At 40.7% G+C, this 20,896-nt stretch overlaps 1 protein-coding gene across 1 annotated transcript in view; it reads right to left on the reverse strand.

The window, feature by feature from the left end:
- Positions 1 to 19,914: 19,914 nt before the first annotated feature.
- SMPX (small muscle protein X-linked) overlaps positions 19,915 to 20,896 on the reverse strand; it is a 100,627-nt gene continuing 99,645 nt past the window's right edge. The window contains exon 5 of the mRNA XM_066598623.1: positions 19,915 to 20,192. The gene's annotated coding sequence lies outside the window, so the exon portion shown is untranslated. The remainder of the gene's footprint in view (positions 20,193 to 20,896) is intronic.

Here is a 20,896-nt window from a genome sequence, read left to right on the forward strand (position 1 = left end):
CCTTCTGTAGTAATCATTGACTATAAAATATAATATTGTATTGCTCAAGAAAGGCGTCCACACCCCTTTTGTACTCTTTAAGTGAATTCGCCATCACCACGTCCTCAGACAGAGAGTTCCGCAGTCACTGCTCTTACAGTAAAGAACCCCCTTTTATGTCGATGTAAAAACCTTCTTTCCTCTAGAGGCTGAATGCACACGATCGAGTCGGATTCCGCATGCGGGATTCCGCAGCGGAATCCAACCCAGTGCTCAGCCTGTGAGCCCTGTTTACCTGTCCGGATGCTTTTTCTACTGTACTGTGAATCCCGTGGCCTTTGCGCAATGATGATTGCGGAAGGGCTGCAGGATGGATGGCTTCTATTGACTTCAATGGAAGCCGTCTGCACAGAATCCACCTCAAAATAGAACATGCCACAATTTTCCTCCTGCGAGAGGAAAATCGTAACTGACATTGCATGCTATGGCAAGTATTTGCTGCGGAATCCGGAGGCTGGGGGTCTGTTCTGGATTCCACAATGCAAATGCGGCCGTGTGCATTGGGCCAGATGTAGAGGATGCCCTTTTGTACCAGGCACAGTCCTGGGTATAAACAGGTAATGGGAGAGATCTCTGTATTGTCCCTTGCATTTTCAAAAACCACATGTGCTTTTTAAAAACCATGTACGTTTTGAACAATACATACTTTTTTTTAAAAAAGTGTTTTTTTAAAGCACTTTTTTTTAATACACTTCAAGAATGCAGGGGAAAAAATGCCAATTGTGAACACAGCCTAATGGTGAACCTGTAATGTTCCTATTGATAAATCAATAAAACGGTGCTTCTGTACATCCGATGTGTAGCGCGCTCGTTACATGACAGCCTTTCGAAAGCAAGCGGCGCCACGTTTATAGAACATTTGTCCTTCGGAGGATTTTTACATGATCAGAAGCATAAAAATAACAAGCAGCTGCCTATAAGATGCAGAAATGGACATCTTCAAGAACAACGTCTTAAGCCTGTAGAGTCTTATTAAAACTCCACTCTGGTTTGTCCCTGAAATAATGTAATAGAACTGAATGAACTGACCTGACAGATTGTTTTCCGTCAGCTTAGACATATCTTCTAAATGCCACATTCATTTGATCTGGAGGTACATCAGACAGCAGCAGCTCCAAAATTATACAGCAGTGAGTCACCGTCTAAAAGCCTGCGTTGGTGGAACATCCTACTTGGTTACCATCTAGTCTTTCCACAAGTATCCCACGTGTAAATGAACTAACGGACTGGCATATCAAAGGTTAATACAAAAAAGGTGCAGAAACAACGCAAAGTTAACATGCAACTTGTTTATATAGAGGGGCAGAGGACGTTGGCCTGATACACCGCAGTAATCTGCTTGCAGTATAAGCCATAAGCACATTTGCATTGCGTATTTGTGCAATGGGCGCATGTAAGCGTTTTACTGTACTTTTTGCACACGCAAATAAACACACAACCATGCTCTCCTTCATTGAAATGGGCAGGTTTTTAGTTCAATATGTGCTATTTTTATGCACAGAAAAATAGAGCATAATGCACATATTTTTTTCCACTGAATTGTTTTTCTGTTTATTAGTTTGATTAGGGGTACAAAGTTAAAAAAAAGAATTAAAAAAGAAATTATAGTTTTTTGTTTTTAGAATTAGTATATTTACACTAAAATAAAGTACAGGAATTGGCTCCTCATCTTGTTTTGGATGTTTTGATATATAATTTGTATAGTCTCAGGTTACAGGGTGCATATGGTGACAGTTTAGGTTGGCGTTGGCGATGGGTCGTTTTCTTTTATATTTTTTTTGTTATTCTCTAATTTTTTAACATGTATGACCCCAGTTACATATAAGACCCCTGGGGGTCATTCACGTTGTTTTTTATTTCATACGTTTCCACTGTAGCTGGAACATCCATAGGAGCTGCTACAGGGGAAAACATCCCCCTGTAGTGACAGTAGTCACTAGTAGAGCTGATTAGAGGGTTGCTAAGACTCTGCAGCTCTGACCTGGCAGGGGCACTGAGTGACCACGTGATTGCCGGGTTGAAAAGCAGAAGCGACGCTTCCACTTTCTCTAGGAGTACCCGACCTGCTCCTGCTACATTGAAGAAACAGGAGTTTTAATTCTGCATCATATTTTTACTATCAGCCGGGATTGAAGCCAAACAATTCCGCAGAAGCCCGCGGCAGGTCTCGATCATCGCAGGACATCATGGAGGACCAGGGTGAGTATTGTCAGCTGCCCCCATGGATACGATCCATGAGGCAGCTAATACTTTAACTTTTGAAAACTTTTTTGTTACTTTTCCGTGATCGTCAGTATCCATTGGATCACGGGCTCGGGGACATCTCCTGCCTCCCGGCTACCTTCAGGAGGCAGGGGCCAGGAGATTTCAAATTTGGGCTCGCAGCCGTCTGCGTCTGCGCATGACGTCATACATCAGGCGCGCATGCGCAAAAAAACAGTGTCTGGTCCCGGACTACCAAATGACCTCTGGACATCGCGTAGGATGGGGGTGAGTACTCTCAGCTGCCCTTATGGATTCGATCTATCAGGTCAGCTGAATCTTTAACTATTTAAAACTTTTTATTGACTTCATTGTGATCGCTATCCATTGGATAGTGCTGATCGCATTGCCGGCGGGAAACTCCCCGCAGCCGCCCATGATAGCTCCATTTTGTTGGCTACCTCAGGGAACCAACAGCATGTAACTATTACATCCACAGCCCACGTGGCTTTAATCCTCAGGGGATGCATGTTTTTACGTCCCTAAGGATCAAAGTCCACTTAGCTAGGATGTGACAATGGGGCTGTCAATAAGAGGTCAAGTTATGCAAAGTTGAATAATAATCATGAAAGCTATTTGCTGTATCTATAGGGTTCGTACGTTTTGTCTTTGTCATTTTGGCCAATTAAATATGAAATCTACAATTTAAGATGTTTGGCTTTGGGGCGAGAAGTCAATAATTTCTCTGATTTATTATTGTGCGAATAATATTGGGCCTTGATATTTTTTAATTTCCTCTCATAATTTTGAAGTTTGTGGCTTTGAAGCTTATGTCTACATTGAAAGAGCTCTTCCGCCTGTTGAGTTGTTGGCTTCTATTTCTTTTCCATTTTGAGAACCTTTATGTTGTCAAGTAATTTGTTTAAGGTTTTAGTCCTTTTTTTTCTCACACAGTGGCCTACTCTAATAAAAGAGCCTCTTGTGTTTGCTTTGTGGGGGTTCCATATGACATGAGGGTTTACATCAGGGGATGCACTATGAGTAAAATATTCCCTTAAGCCCCTCTCCAAATTATGTCCCACCAACAATAATAAAAAATCATTACTTCGCCAGATATATGTTGCTGATTGGTTGTATGGCTCTGCTACAGTCAAGGAGATTGCAGCATGATCTGACCAGGTGATTGCCTCAATTATCAACTCTTGAGCAAGCAATAGCAGATTACTATCTAATATGAACATGTCAATCTGAAAATAACTGTTATGAGCTTTCTCAGAGCTGTCATTGCTCACCAAACATTGAATAGCTCTTCTTTCAACCATATGTCACCTTGGAATTGGGCCTGATTGCGCAAGTTGGAGGTGGTGTCAATGCGATCTAAGATTACATTGAAATCACCGCAAATAATATACTATATTGTGTATAAAACAGACTATTATTATGTATCTGCCTTGTGGATCTATTTTCTCTTGAATAAGCTGCTACGTAACTTTTAACGCATAAAGAACTTTTATCAATCTAGTAGCGAAGTGGGAGTGAAAGGTTGTTGGGTAACTAGGATATTTTATAGGGAGGCCTTCTTTTGATACTATATATGTCTCTTGTGCACTATGAATACCAGGAGATAACTTTTTACATTTTCCCACGTAAATGCATGTTTTTTTGCCTCTCTAGAGCCCTTTAACATTTAACCATCCTACCTTAATCACCATGTTTAACAGTAGATAAAAGGAGCATATATACGTAGAGTCTTCTGTACAGTCAAAGCTGTACAGGATTGTCATCATAGGAGAAGCTTTCCTATGCCATGTCGGCCATTGGTTATATCCAGTATACAACAAGAGAAGAAGAGAAATAGAGATAGAAAAACTCAACAGTAACAGTAAACAATCCTTCACAAGTTTGTGATTTAGAAGGAAGATTTAGCAGCTCTTCTGGAGCCGAATGCTATATGTGGGGATGAAAGTTCTCCGGTGTTTCCAAATTTTGAACGTTCCATAATATAACACAGCCAGGGCACATTTTGCAATTAACGATCAGCTTGTTTGCAAGACTTTACAACTTTCCATTCCTATCGCAGGTGTTAGCTAGATTGTCTAGGATCTTTAGTAGGCAAGGAGAGGCTTTAAGGCCCATTTACACGTAAAGATTATCACTCAAAATTCGTTCACACGACCAAAAATGAGCGATAATCGTTACATGTGAACGCAGGCATTGTGCACTTTTCTTTGAGCAACGAATTTAAGGTGAACTTAAAATCCATTATTCAACTACTGAGAGGTAAAGCAAACACTTTTACTTCTCAGTAGACCGCACACTGTTATCTTCACACTGCTGGCAGCCGTGAACAGAGCAATGCAGCTGTGTACACAGCTGGGCGTGCGATTAATCACAGGCTGGGCTCTGCAAACAGCTCCTGGAGGCCCTTTTACATGCCACAAAAGCAGAACACAAAGCAGCACTAGTAAATAAATGTACAGAGAGGTCCACAGAAAATTATCCCAGCGTCAAACTCTTAGGAAAGCTGTCTAAAAGAAAATCTGTTTTTATTGCCCCTAGCAACCAATCACACTACAGCATTCATTTTATCTCAGCAGTATAAGAAATGAACGCTGCGCTGTGATTGGTTGCTATGGGCACAACAGACAGATTTTTTTAAGACAGCTTTCATAAGAGTGTGGTGCACCAACTAATTAACCCTATTTAAGTCCCATTGGATAAAATAGGACTTAAAGGCGTTGTCCAGGATCTTTTACTATTCATCACAGTCCCCCTGCCATAATACACACTACTTCAGTTCTCTCATGTGATGTTACATTTATAGGCTGCCCCAACCCGTTTACAGGACATCATAGGCTACTGCAGCCAATGACAGAGCTCAGCAATCGAATGCTGAGCTCTGTCATTGGCTGCAGCAGCCTGTGATGTTGCATAAACAGGTAAGACTGGAGCAAGGACCGAGTGGTGACATGGAACACAGTAGAGAGAGGTGGATATGTGCCTATTTGTTGTTTTATGTAGGCGGAGCTGGGATTTATAGCAAAAAAAGATATCAGACTATTCCATTAAGGAGGAGGAAGAAGCATGGAGGTTCAGTGCTTGGCTTGTAGGTTCAGATTTGACCAAGGGCAATATCTGCAGGTAGATTAATAAAGGGGATTATTATGAAACACAGGGAGAATATACTAACTCCGTGTGGATGTTACCAGATTTGAATCTAGGACCCCAGCACCACAAGGCAACAATGCTAACTACCGAGCCATAGGAGAAGAAGGTTCAACTTGGCAAACCAATCAAAATTTTCAAAAGCAATAAATACTTCCATTTGACATAATCGAATGCTTTTGATGCATTAAAGGGGTTGTCCCGCGAAACAAAGTGGGGTTATACACTTCTGTATGGCCATATTAATGCACTTTGTAATGTACATTGTGCATTAATTATGAGCCATACAGAAGTTATTCACTTACCTGTTCCGTTGCTGGCGTCCTCGTCTCCATGGTGCCGTCTAATTTTCAGCGTCTAATCGCCCGATTAGACGCGCTTGCGCAGTCCGGTCTTCTTCCTTTCTGAATGGGGCCGCTCGTGCCGGAGAGCGGCTCCTCGTAGCTCCGCCCCGTCACGTGCCGATTCCAGCCAATCAGGAGGCTGGAATCGGCAATGGAACGCACGGTGCACCGCATGGTGCACCGTGGGTGAAGATCCCGGCGGCCATCTTACTTAGGTAAGTAAGAAGTCGCCGGAGTACTGGCCGTTTTTTTTTTTTATTCCTGCATCGGGTTTGTCTCGCACCGAACGGGGGGGCTATTGAAAAAAAAAACCCGTTTCGGCGCGGGACAACCCCTTTAAGCGAGGAAATTGAACAGTTATCTATATTACAGGGGTCAACTTGTAGGTTGTGAAAACAAATCTTCAGAAAGTTAGGTTCAGTAGCAAACTCCATATTATCAACAATAATAAAACATATGGAAAAGCATCCATTGGTTGTCCAAGGATTAAAGCAGTTTCATATTTAGAGAAGCTCATGTGACCTTGTACAGTCAACGAAAATATAGTTGGCGACCACACCATTAAATGAAGGGTAATGTGAACGCTGAAGCCTTATTGAAAGTGGAGTCAGATGCCTTCAGAATATAAATTCACTGCTTCAAATGATAAATGCATCAAGCACACAGACTTCTTATAAGAATAAACAGCGACAGTTCACTTGATGAATCTGTTTCAGATAAATCCCTTGGTAAGATGATCATCACTGCGAGTGATAAAGACATGACTGTTCCTTTATCTCAAGTGAGAAACAGCAGCTTAAATGATCATTACATAGACATATCACCTGGAGTTCGCCCAATGTTAAAGGTCAAAACTGAACCTCATAAATTGTCTCTGTCTTTAGCCATAGAAATAGTAACGGTTAAAAACACAAGAAAATCAAGTCCAACTTGCAGTGCTGATCCAGTGAAAGGTAAAACCCTCTACGAGATCGTAGATCCTCATATTAGGGTGGAAAAACCTTTCTGACTGTAAATATGGCAACCAGAGCAAATCTCTGTCCCATCTCAAGTAATTCAGTACATATAACCTGCAATATTATTACACTTAACCCCTTGCAATCCAATTTTGGATTCAGGGTTTCCTAGGGGGATTTCTTTTTCTGCCATTATACAATGGCGCCATCTGCTGGCTAGAGCCAGTACTGCAGTACGTGACATGCTGGAGAAGCCCCTGACAACAGAGCGGCCAGTAATCTACAGTAAGAATACCCTTCCGGACGTGCTCCGGTATTGGAGCTGCACAGCCTTCAATCAGAATGTCTTTAGACGTCAGACAGTGGATTGGTAAGGGTTAAAGAAGTATTCCCATCTCAGATGTTCATGGCATATCCAAAGTCTGATAAGTGCAAGTCCCATCTCTGGGACCTGCAGCACCCTCTGCTACCCTCAGTGTGGTGGAGGTTGGGGTGACAGAAACAGCATTAGCTTTTATGGGAATTACGGAAACAGCATAGCTCAGCCAAGCTCAACTGTTTTCGCCATCCTGGCCACGTCTAAATCAGTGGCGTTCCCATCTGAACCATTTTTGGGCAAGATGGGTAAACCCCTTCTACCTCTTAAGGGCGCCTACCCACTTGCCATTTTTTTTCCTTTGCGTTTTTTCTGAAGAGCAATTAGGATAGAATGTGTTCTTGTCCACTGGCGTTTTTTTTTTTCGGTCCGTTGCAATTTTTAACATAGGAACTGTCAGTTGCATATGTGTCCTTATTTTTCTCTTAATGCACCCATGAATGTCAATGGAAATTAACGGAAAAGGCGCGAAAAAGCCACGAAAATGCCGCGAAAAACGCGCGGAAAACGCTGCGTTTTTCACGCACGAAAATCGCAAACGCCAGTGGGTAGGCGCCCTAAGGATGTGGCCTATTTTAGATCTAAGGAGGCAACACATTTTTGGTATTTTCATTTTCACTTTTCAGAAGCCACAACCTCTCTATTTTTTCACCTACATGGCTTGTTTTTTGCATGCCAAGCTAGAGTTTTTAATACTATTTTTGGGTAATATAATGTAATGTAAAACTTTATTAATTTTCTTTGAAGGGCTGGATAACAAAAAATTCTGCCATTTTTTTAAAGACATTCACCATGCAGTAACATTATTTTTTTCTACGGGTTGGTACAAATGCAATGATACCAAAAGTATTTTTATTTGTTTTTTCACTTTTCTTTTTAACAATAAACCCTTTTTTGAAAATATTTGTTTTTTTTTGCATTACTGCATTCTAAGACCCATAACTTTTTTATTTTTCCATCGATACTGCTCTCTTTCGCGGCATGTTTCTGTATGACGAGTTGTGGTTTTTATGTTTTTTGCATCTCCGGCAGCCTGCAGATCGGATAGCCTTTTCAAGGTGACATGTTCACATTAACCATAATTACCACATCTTCTAACAGACAGTTCCATACGTTCACTGCTTTTACAGTAAAGAATCCCATCTATGTGGTTAAAGACTTCTCTCTAGATGCAGTGGATGCCTCCCTTGCAATAGTTACAGTTGCATGCAAATCATTTGTGAGTTCTGATATCACAGTGAAATAGTCATTCATGTCCAGGTATTTTGAATGTGTGATTGTTCTCAGTAAAAGAAACTTAAGGCCCATTTACACGCAACAATCATCGCACAAAATTCATTCAAACTGTGGTACGCGGACATAGAGAAATTAATGTACTTTAACTGCTATTGCCTCTCTGTTATCAGACAGAAAGCTGAAGTACATTGGTTTTGGATACCAAGATAGCCCAACTTGCATTCCAACCCCCCCTCCCCCCCTCCTCTACTCTTGTAGATAAATTCTTTCTTCATGAAGTGCTTCCTGTATGTGCTAAGGAATAGTTATGAAGCTGTGAATAAGGTCTCATGCCCACGGCCGTGACGAACTCCACCAGCAGAAAATCGCAGCAGAGTCTGTCACGGCGCCCCCCAAAGACCCCGTACTCACCTCTCCGGATCCGCTGTGCGTTTCCCGCCAAGCGAGCCGACATGCATGCTCAGTACAGCACGTGATGCGTCGGCAGTGTGGGATGATGTGTTCCGCAGTGGGCAGAGACTCGTTATCACGCAATACTTCCGCTGCACTACAGCAGAAGTATAGCATGACAGCCGGCTTTCATTGAATGTAATTGAAGTCGACCGCACTTCTTCCCGCGGCAAGTAGAGCATGCCGCCCTTTTGTTTCACACTGCGTGAAGTTTGAGCTATTAGGTTCAATAGAGCCTAGTATCTATGGCATAACGCCGCGGATTTCCACCGCGTGAAATGTGTATAAAGTTATGTGAATGGCATACTGGATAATGCAAGGAAAGTCGTGTCCAGCACTCTGGGCATCTCCAGCAGTAAACATTAATGTTTATTTTAATCCGGGAAAATCACCTTGTACAAAAGCATGTTACAGGGTGAGCCACTTATGTGTTGTGAACAAACAATATGTCCTTGCTCATAGTGTATTCATTCATATGTCTGATGTCCATTTAAAAGGGCATCAACTATAGATACATACTGACAACATGTGTTCCAATTAAGTATATTACATGAGCCATACACAGATAGATAGATAGATAGATAGATAGATAGATAGATAGATAGATAGATAGATAGATAGATAGATAGATAGATAGATAGATAGATAGATATGAGCCCCTTCGCCAGCAGAAGGCATCTGTAAACCATCGGGGGGAATTGAGACGCCGAGGACGAGGTAAGTAAAAGGCCTCCCCCGAAAATAAGACACGGTGCCCTTATTTTCAGGGAAACACGGTAGAGATAGATAGATAGATAGATAGATAGATAGATAGATAGATAGATAGATAGATAGATAGATAGATATTGGATAGATTGATAGATAGATATGTGATAGGTAGATAGATAAATAAATAGATAGATATGAGATAGATAGAGAGATAGACAGATAGGAGATAGATAAATAGATATAGATAGATAGATAGATAGATAGATAGATAGATATGAGCCCCTTCGCCAGCAGAAGGCATCTGTAAACCATCAGGGGGGATTGGGACGCCGCGGATGAGGTAAGTAAAAGGCCTCCCCCAAAAATAAGACACTGTGCCCTTATTTTCGGGGAAACACGGTAGATATAGATAGATATGAGATAGATATTAGATAGATAGATAGATGGATAGGTATTGGATAGATGGATAGATAGATAGATATATGATAGGTAGATAGATAAATAAATAGATAGCTATGAGATAGATAGATAGACAGATATGAGATAGATAAATAGATATAGATAGATAGATATGAGAAAGGTAGATAGATAAATAGATAGATATGAGATAGATAGATATTAGATAGATAGATAGATAGATAGATAGATAAATAGATATTGGATAGATAGATAGATAGATAGATAGATAGATAGATAGATAGATATTGGATAGATAGATATTGGACAGTTAAATAGATAGATACGAGATAGATATTAGATAGATAGATAGATAGATAGATAGATAGATAGATAGATAGATAAATAGATGGATAGATAGATAGATAGATAGATAAATAGATGGATAGATAGATATGAGATAGATGGATAGATATTGGATAGATAGATATGAGAAAGGTAGATAGATAAATAGATAGATATGAGATAGATAGATATTGGATAGATAAAGAGATAGATAGGTAAATAGATATGAGATAGATAGAGAAATAGATATGAGATAGATAAATAGATAGCTATAGATAGATATGAGATAGATAGATAGATAGATAGATAGATAGATAGATAGATAGATAGATAGATAGATAGATAGATAGATAGATGATAGATAGATAGAGAGAGAGATATGAGATAGATAGATAGATATTGGATAGATAGATAGATAGATAGATAGATAGATAGATAGATAGATAGATAGATAGATAGATAGATAGATATGTTGCTAAACTTCCTCCCACCTACAGCTGCTGCCAGCGGCCGATGTATTCCGGCCCAAAAGATAGTTTCAGGACTATCATTTGGGCCCAACATAAAAACTCCCAGCACTATATTGGTTGGCCGGGCGTTTTTACGTCACGGAAATACGGCCATGTGATCTGATGCATTGGAATAAAATACATCAGATCACAGCGTATATCGGCAGGCCGTGAAAATGTCGGGCCGATATACGCTCATGGGAAAGAGGCCTTAGGGAGAGCATCTAGACGGTGGGTGAGGAGACTCAAAAGGCCATTCATGCTCCTTTGGGTAATATACAAATATTGGAAGGCTGCATTCCTTAAAGCCAAAGTTAGACTCTTTATGCAAGCCTTGTAACAATGACTGGGAATTAAAAGCAAAGCCAGGCACCATACACAGACAGCTGTTTCAGGGTATTTGCCCTTCATCAATGTACAGTCTGGTGTTGCTAATGAGAGGCCTGGGGTGGGGGTCAGAAATGGCCTTTTGAGTGTCCTCACTCACCGTCTAGCTGCTCTCCCTAAGGAGAAAAGCGTGTTTCTGGAGAGGAAACAAAAGAAGAATAGCAAGTCTGGCATTAATTTTTTAAATTATTTTTACGGTGTTCACCATGTGCAATAAATAACAAAATATTTTTAATGTCTGGGTCATGCCGTATGCGGTAATACCTAATATGTGTTGTTTTTTAAAACTTACTTTGGCATTTTATCCATTTAAAGAGCTTTTTTTGTGTGGAAAAATGCATATTTGTAAAAAAATTCCTAAATTAAACTCTATTGAACATTTTTGACACCATTTTTTTTTGTCCCTCAAGGTGACTTAAAGATGCAATTGTTTGATCTCTAGAATAGTACATTCCTTATGGAGTACATTGTACTAAGCCTATGACAGCAGTCTGTTAGACTCTGTGGGAGGCGGGGCCTAATAGGCTGAGTTACATGGCAGACACGGAGGCTTTTCTCAGGCTTTCACCTGCAGTGGGAACCATTGGTACCTTGCAATCACAGTGCAGGGTGCCGATGGGTGACAAAAGGATCTCGCTGCCCCAGCCATCTGCTGCAGTTGCTATTGATTTTGGCATATAAGGGGTTTAACTGCCAGGATCTGAGGTTTCTCTGCATCTGGCTGTTAGAGCAGGAGCCTGGCTGTTAGTAGTCAGCCAAGCCACCATCTTAAAAAAATATACGTGCAGGTTAAAATCCCATTAGTGAGGTCAGTTAAAAGACGTATTGGCCATCACTAAGGGGTTAATATTTGAAACCTGTACAATACTGTTGTGCCATCAGTATTGTGGCAGTTATACAAAAGCAGTATAGTAGCACTTACTCTGACAATACACATTACTCCTCATCTTTTTTGACTGAACCCCTGTTTCTTGGCTCCTTAGTTCTCCTTGGCATCATCTTCTGGTTGCCTCCTGAACCTGAGTCTACATAAGATCATGATCATAGTACCATCATAGAGTGATGCTATAATGCCATCTTGTGCTGGAGCAGATAATGGCTCTAATATGTATTTGTATATGGCATTAATGTTATCACATAGAGTGTCTCATTTCAAAGTTTTAAGCTGTATTTTGGAACTGAGGATTTTTCATACTCAGTCTATGGCAGTTATTCATGGTGTAGAAGTCAGTGAAACAAAGCGCAAGTGCTTGCAATAGTTTTCAATGGCAAAAATTGTATCGCACTCAAATGCGAATCACATGGCATGTAAGTGCAATGCGATTTTTTAAGAAATCCCATAGGAAATCATGGGCAATTCTGTATGAGGAATCACCCCCAAAATAGGGCTAGCAGCAATTTGTCAATCTCACAGCACTGCTGCAAAAGAAGAATCGCTTGTGTGAATTTAAAGCAGAGCCAATCTGTGCCAGTTAATGGTAAGGCGGTGCAACACCCCAGAGGGGTGACCCTGGGCACCTGGCTAACGTGAAGAGCTGGGAGGGTGAAGTGCTGGCGGGTCACGGTGGCACTTACCATGCTCTGGTCCCATAGGGATGACACGCAACCAGGGCCAGTGTAGATTGCCAAACAAGCTTCGACACTCCTTTGGCTGGGAGTGCCAATAATGGGGATGAGGGAGGTTGTAGTAGATATCACTTGTGACGCCATCATTCCCACACACCGTTAATCAATGGGGCGGAGCAATAAACACAGAGATTTGTATATAGTACCTCGGGTCCCTAGGTAATCACACGCACAATTCACTTGCAGTAGTTACAGGCTATCTCGGAGGTAGGGAGGATACACAGGATCAATACGACCTATAGTCCACATTATTTATATGTCATTGATTCTGGATTGGGAGCACTCTGGAGGAGGAAAAGGGGGTAGGGGTCACTCCACATACACTCTGGTAAGAAACACTTATTCAGAAGCAGGCCTAGCCATTAAGGTACCTCTGTGCGGTGATCCCAAGCTAACGGACAGCCGCACAGGAAAACACCTGTGGTGTGAATAGGTACCTGGTTTAGAAACTGGGGTTGCTCTCTCTCAGTTGGTGGGACTCACTCCTAATACATCCACTCTCCAGACACTACAGGAAGTCACTCCTCTTCCTCCATCTTCACCTACATGGAAGCAGAAGGTGCTTCCATGCAGCTCTGTGTTAGCACACCCAGGTAGACAAGATGGAACTCACAGGCTCAAGATAGAATTCTCTTTCCCACTCTCAGACACTCACATTTATACCTTCGTTTGTACCACATGACATAAGAGAATAGATACATTCAGTAACAGAGCTGACAGGCAATGATTTTATGAACGTTAACCCTTCAGACGCTACAGAAAATGACATGACAGCTTTGCACAATGCATTCACATGAGACAATGCATGTATGACATTTATGGAGGGGGCCAGGATGTTGTTCTGGTACACTACAGCGGCATGGTGTTGCAGTTTTCATCCCTAGCCGTAAAAAATGATAAGTTGGTCATTTCAAGCAGTAATAGTTATGTATAAATTCAGTAATGTAATCCTAAGAAATCATGTTATTTAGTAACAGCAGTGCTATTCTTTACTTAATTGTAATTCAGAGCAGAAGGCAATGATTTCTACGTTTATAACAGTCTATGATTAGAATTGGCATGTTTACATTTGAGAAAATATCTTGCTATTCAGTGATTGCAATTAGTTTTTCTCTCGTTTGCCTTCTCTGGGTTTATCTGGAAATGTTTGCTTTTTGTGGTCACAGGTCATGCCACATTTAAAATCCAAAAGTGTTTGAGATGCCCCCTCCTAGATCCTGCGCCGAGAAGCAGCAATTAAGGAGACTTTATGGAATTTAATTGCATATTTTAAAGACTAATAATGTAATGGACTGTCTTACAGTTGTATCATGTTGATGCTCCTCTCAGCACAGTGAGAAGCATGTGGAAGCCCTCTGATCACATGCGAGTAAAAATGTTGATAAACCACTGAGGAAAAAGTACTCTTTATTAAATACAACATTTTATTTTAAAAAGCAGTCTAAAAGACTTGAGTATTTCTCCAAAAACAAGTGAATCACTAAGGAGGAAAAATCACATCATTGAAGGTCAGAAATACCTATACTAGCCCTACATGTTGTATAATACAGAACAACTGCCCTGAAAGGGGCAACTCCACTTTCCAACCTTATGCTAATGCACCTGGTTATAGTCCTAATACAATCAGCCAATGGCACAACCAAGGTAAAGGATATCAATATAATTGTCAAGGTATATCAGGAGTGCCAGTATTAGGGAGACAGCTGGGGCATTTGTCCTGGGCCCCATTGCCAAAGAGGCAGCTCTGGATTCTGGGGTACTAGAATTTATGGCTTGGTGCCCTAGATACATAGGAACGTGCCACTTTCAAATGTATCCAAGTTCTCAGGATATAGATAAAGTGGAAGCCTATTGCAGGTCAGGGAGGCATAGGCTCTCTGCCCTGTTGTTCTTTAGTCCATAGGATGCTCTAGGCCTGTGACCTACAAAATGGCTTGAATGTGTACTGTGCTGGACAATGGCATCACAGGCCACAAGAGGCTTCAGCTGCTCTACTTTTCATGGGCTTGGGGTTAAGAAAGTATAAGTTTAACTATTTTCTGGGGAAAAAGAGGGCACGATTACCAAATAGAGTAGACATTTATATATTGGAAGCACTGTTACCTATTGGAAGGACATAAGGTGGGCATTTATTTTATGTGGAGGCATTAAGTAGGTTGTTATAACTATTTTGGGGAATAGCTGTATTTTCATTATTAATATCACCTTTCTACTCCAAAACAGTAAGAACCTCTATTGTGTCCCCATATAAAACACCATCTTTATTTTTTTCTAGGCGACACAAAAAGTTCATTATTACTGTGCAATAGGCACAAAGGTTGTCATTAATTAAAGTATTGTGACCAAAAATGTGAATTATTACTCTTGAAGTCTCATTATTGTCTATGAGTCACAAAAAGAGTATTAGGGAGTAAAGTGGGAGTACAAAAAAAAGAATATTTTGTAGATTGCACAAAAGTGGACATAATTACTGTGTGGGACTCAAAGAGGGCACTATTACTGACTATTACTGTTTGGGGACATTTAAAAGATCACATATACTGTGTGTGGGCACTGCATAAGGTACAAAAAAAGCACAAAGGGGAACACTTTAACCATATGGAACACAATATAGGGCACCATCAGCATTGCGCCCTTATTTTCGGGGACACTCTCTAGCACTATTGCTTTCAGGGGTGCTTGCTGAGTAGCAGTTTTTTTTTTGGAGGGGGGGGGGTAACTCAATGAATCCTCTGTGTAGGCTTTGGAAACAACGACCTACAAGGATGTAACCCAAGCAAGGGTTGGAGAGAGGAAAGGGGAGAAAGGATGTGCATACAAACAACAAGAGATGCCAAGATACTTACCAATGTACCACAAAACCCAGACAGATAGAAATATTTAATACGTTTGTATATACGAGCTATTGGTTAATATTTTTGACAAAATACACAAGCTTACAAGCCCATATCAAGGGTCATCATTGTCTTGAAAGTCCCTACTCCAACAAGACAACTAAAACCCAAAGGGAGTCCTGCCTACAAGCAGGCCGATTGTTCCAATAGGGACAGCTCCACGCTGGAACCTAGGGGCCTGGCTCACCCTAGCTGTTGGTGCGCCTATGTTAGGAAAGTTAAGATAGACTCTTCTCTTGACCTGGTCAGAAGTCATTTTTCTTCCTATGTTTATCGGAGGGGTAGAGGATATGTTTGATGGTAAGTTGGATTTCCCTGGGGAAGTAGAGATCCGGCAGTTGGATTCCATAACACACACACAGCTCTGCTACATTGCTTTTGCATATAAGCTGCATGTGATTTACGAACTTCAGCAGCTTGCTGAGGAGACATGTTCGCTCGTAGCTTTCGCATATGAGCTGTATGTGTTTTATGAACTGCAGCTGGTGACTGAGGAGATATCATGGCTTGTTGCTGTATCATGTAAGCTGTAACGGTGGCGTTGAATCCTCTGTGGTGACATGTTTGCACGACAGCAGTGGTTTGTTTCAACACAGGAGAAGGTTCACGATTAGATGAAGGGCAGACTGGTGTTGGCGGCATTAGCACTTGAGATGACATGATATCACGTTCAGAAGATGTGAAGATAGTGGGGAAAGGACTATCCTTCAATGTTGTTGGTATGCACTGCCAGGTATGTATGTGGACATCTGTAAGGTGTCATTTCTTGGAGTCTCCACACAGGAGTACCGCTGTGTCAGAACATACAAACTGCTGACTGAGTACTGCTGTATCCATAGCAACTGAGGCCACAGGGGGGTTGTGGGGGATGTAGTCCAACCATATTCCCTCATTCAGCTTAGAAACCATGTGACTGATCACATGGCGGTGACATCATCACACGTCCTGTCAGCACACAAGCTATGTATGTGTAAATTTGTGAGGTGTCATTTATGGGACTCTCCAGGCAGCTGTCCAGATGTCTCACAAGTAGGTACAAACTGGAAGACTGAATACTGCTGTATCCATAACAACTGAGGCCACAGGGGTTTGTGGGGGATGTAGTCTGCCCATAATTCCTCATTCAAGGCAGAAGGACCTGTGATGATGTCACCATCATGTGATCAGGGGGCAGAGCTAAGAGCAGTAACTGACATCACAGGTGCTGTCAGGCTCTATATGTAACTCATACGTCACACACAAATTTAATGGACAAGTGGTCATTAAAAGTTTGATACTGGTGCCAGGACAACCAGGCTTTTTCATATGGAGTTTCACAATCCATCAGCATAGCTGCCAGCTTCTCATTAACTATAATCGATGATAATTTTGTTTTCACAAAGTCGATACTAACTGAAGTTTTCCTCCAGGAGTGAGCGATAGCTATCCGTGCGGCAAGAAAGCAATAAGATATCCATCTATGTATGTTTCGAGGAATGTCAGGGATTCATTTGCCCAGTAGAGATTCCCATGATGATTTTTGTAACAATACATTTGTAATGGAAAATATAAGGGTGTATACCTGAAACCAGAACCTACGGAGCCTAGGACAGTTCGACCAAATATGTAGAAAGGTACCCTCAACTCCACATTCTCTGAAACATAAACCCGACATCCCTGGGAACATGCTGGAAATTCTTCTAGGAACCAGATACCATCGCATTAAAAGTTTATGACCTGCCTCTGTAATTGATGCATTAATGGAAAATTTTGCAGTTGATATGGCGATTTTATGCCAATCCAAAATTGGCAATTCCTCACCTAGCTCCCCTTTAAGTTGGAGCATAATTTGGCAATTATTCCTGGACCCCTCGCATTAGTTGCTTGCTTTTGAACCCGCTCAAACTCTGACATGTCCTTCTTGAGTATTGGAGCACAAAACTGTACCCAATATTCCATGTGTGCTCTGACCAGTGCTTTTAAAAAGGGAATAGCAATGTTCTCATCATGAGCCCCTAGGCCTCTTTTGCTGCACACCATGATCCTATTTGCCTTGGCGGCAGCTGCCTGGCACTAGTTGCTGCAGTTAAGCTTACAGTTAATTAAAATCCCCAAGTCCTTTTCCATGTCAGTATTATACAGTAGTTTCCCATTTTTCTGCCCAAGCCCCCAACTAATCCAGATCCATTCTATACTCTCTTGTGTTAATGACTTTGCATAATTTTGTGTCATCTGCAAATATTGCTCTTACTATGCAATCCTTCTACCAGCTCATCAATAAATATATTAACAGGAATAGGGCCCAATGCTACCCCTTGTGGTACCCCACTAGTTACAGTGACCCAAAGTATGTACCATTACTAACCACCCTCTGCTTTTTTTTATTGAGCGAGTTACTTACTACTTACACACATTCTCACCCAGAGCAAGCTTTCTCGTTCTATATATCAAACTTTTATGCGGCACAGTATCAAACTCTTTGGAAAAGTCCAGGTATACAAGATCCAATGACTCTCCCTGGATCAGTCTCGAGCTTACCTCTGTGTAGAAGCTGATCAAATTGGTTTGACAGGAGCTACCCATCATAAAGCCATGCTTATATGGAGTTATACAGCTATTTTCCTTGCGTTACTCCAGGATAACATCTCTTAGAGACCCTTCAAACATTTTACCCACAACGGAAGTAAGACTTATTGCCTGTATTTCTGGCCTCACTTTTCGGCCCCTTTCTGAATATTGGCAGCACATTGACTATGCGCTAATCCAGTGGAACAAACTTCATCACAATAGAGTGCTTAAGAAAGAATGGTCTATCACATTACTTAATTCCCTTAGTACGCGGGGGTGTATTTCATCGGGACCTGGTGATTTGTCCATTTTAATCTTTTTAAGGCTACTCTGCACTTCTTCCTGTGTTAAACTGGTGACATTTAGGTGAAAGTTTACATTATCACTCCACATCTCATCTGACATTTCATTTTCCTCAGTGAATTCACTGGAGAAAAAACGATTTAATAGATTTGCTTTCCCTCATCGCCCTCTACAATTTCCCCTCATTATGTTTTAAATAGCCAACACTTTCAGTATTAATCTTTTTACTAATTATATAGTTAAAGGACAGTTTAGGGCTAGTTTTACTCTCTTTAGCAATGAGTCTCTATGCTGCTTTTATCTGCTTTTTACATAATTTATTTTTTTCCTTATAGGTTTTTATAGGTTCATCTTTGCTGCCTTCTTGTTTTAGCAGTTTAAATGCTTTCTTTGTTGTTTATTGCCCCTTTACATCTTTATTGAACCACATTGTTTTTCTTCTATTCCTTAACCTTTTATTCCTATAAAGTATGAACCGCTCATAGTAAGTGTTTAAGATGTTTACAAGCATTTCCTATTTATTGTCTGTACTCTTATTTTTGAGGACATTGTTCCAGTCAATTGGGATAAGAGCATCTCTGAACTGATTATACATTGCCTTCCTAAAGTTTAGTATTTCTGTAGCTCGCTGATAAAACTCCCTTTTGAAAGACAAGTGAAAATGTATTATATTATGGCCACTATTTCCAAGGTGTCCCCCAATCTGCACCCCTGTTACTCTGTCAGGTCTGTTGGTTAATAGTAAGTCCAAAATGGCCATCCCTTTTGATAGATTCTGTACAAGTTGGGTAAGGTAATTATCTTTAGTTATTGACAGAAACTTGTTACCTTTATGAGATCTGCAGGTATCAGCTTCCTAGTTTATATCTAGATAGTTAAAGTCCTCCATAATAATAACCTCATTGTGATTTGCCACTTTATCCATTTTCCTCAGTAATAGATTTTCAATGGCTTCTGTTATATTTGGTGGTCTATATGAGGATTTTATTATTGTTTTTTCCTCCATGTTCATTTTCCTCACAAATTGTGGCATGGACTTTAAACAGGACTTTACATAAATACAAATCCCTCCCTCTTTCCTGTTTCTATGATCCCTTCTGAACAAAATATAACCCTGTAAGTTAACTGCCCAGTCACAGGTTTCGTCCAACCAGGTCTCTGTTATTCCTGCTAGGTCATAGATTTTCTAAGACATTATTACTTCCAATTATCCACCTTATTAGTCCGACTTCTAGCACTGGTCACCATACAGTTTTGAGGTTTTTGATTATTTTTTTATGTTAATTGTATCACAACTAACTCTTCTGCCAGTTCTAACTGTAGTAACCCCTCCCACAGCTCCACCCCCATTTCCATTACTAAGTCCCAGATCTCTGTCTACACTATCTTAACACTTGATTTGTCTAGAAATAAAGAATATAAGAAAACATGTAAAATATTTGTTTTATTATTAACTTGAATTTAAGTTATGTTTTTTGACATTCTGTTATTTTTTATTTTCTACAGCAGGAAATGATCCAGATTTTGGGGCAATGATGAATACTTTCCAAGAAATCTGGCCTATGAAGAAACGATATAAATGTAAAAATAAGTTATTTGCTGCAGAGTGGAGGTACACAGCATATACTGGTAGGTAGTATACAGTCTTTATACAAATATAAAAAATATTCTTCAGTCTTCCACTTCTGTGCCACGGAGCTCTGCCTCACCTATAAATGAAATAAGAACATGTTAACATGCATAATACATACATCTGTTAGCACTGCAACATTTCTTATAAAATATTGCAATGCAATACATTCCTCAGAACTATACTTTACTGGTTCATTACAGAGCGTTCATACAGGATAGATTTACTGTATCTGATCACACATACACCGTTTATTCAGTGTTCTCCTTTCTGTCTTTGAAGGGAACCTGTCACCCCCTTTGAACTCCATAAACTACATTGTGGGACTAACAAATAAGGAAAGGGGGAGTCTGAGGAGTTGTGTTTCATACTCATCGGATGCCCTGTTCTTGTGCGGTGTCCCAAGGACTTGGCATGCACACATAGCTTGACTCTTTTCAGATGACTCTGTGCACGTCTTCTCCCATTCATTTCTGTGAGAGTCAGGAAGGGTATAGTTTCTCCTTAAGGGGAGCACTTAGAAGGTGTATGAGGAGACACTTAGGAGGGTGTAGTGAGGGCCATGCTCTTCTGGGAAATATGCAAATAGGGAAATGGAACAATACCTCTTTAGTGCCCTGATGCTGTATTCACAGCTACACTGCTCAGTTCTGCTGTATAATGTCCTCCACGATGCTACTGCTTCTGTAGAGAGAGGAAATCCTGTTCCCCTATGTATGCAGTGTGTAATGGCCAAAAAAGCTGTTGTTCCTCATGTATATACATATGACAGTTTATTCTTAA

The sequence above is a fragment of the Eleutherodactylus coqui genome, chromosome 4 (assembly GCF_035609145.1).
Source record: "Eleutherodactylus coqui strain aEleCoq1 chromosome 4, aEleCoq1.hap1, whole genome shotgun sequence".
Classification (NCBI taxonomy): domain Eukaryota; kingdom Metazoa; phylum Chordata; class Amphibia; order Anura; family Eleutherodactylidae; genus Eleutherodactylus; species Eleutherodactylus coqui.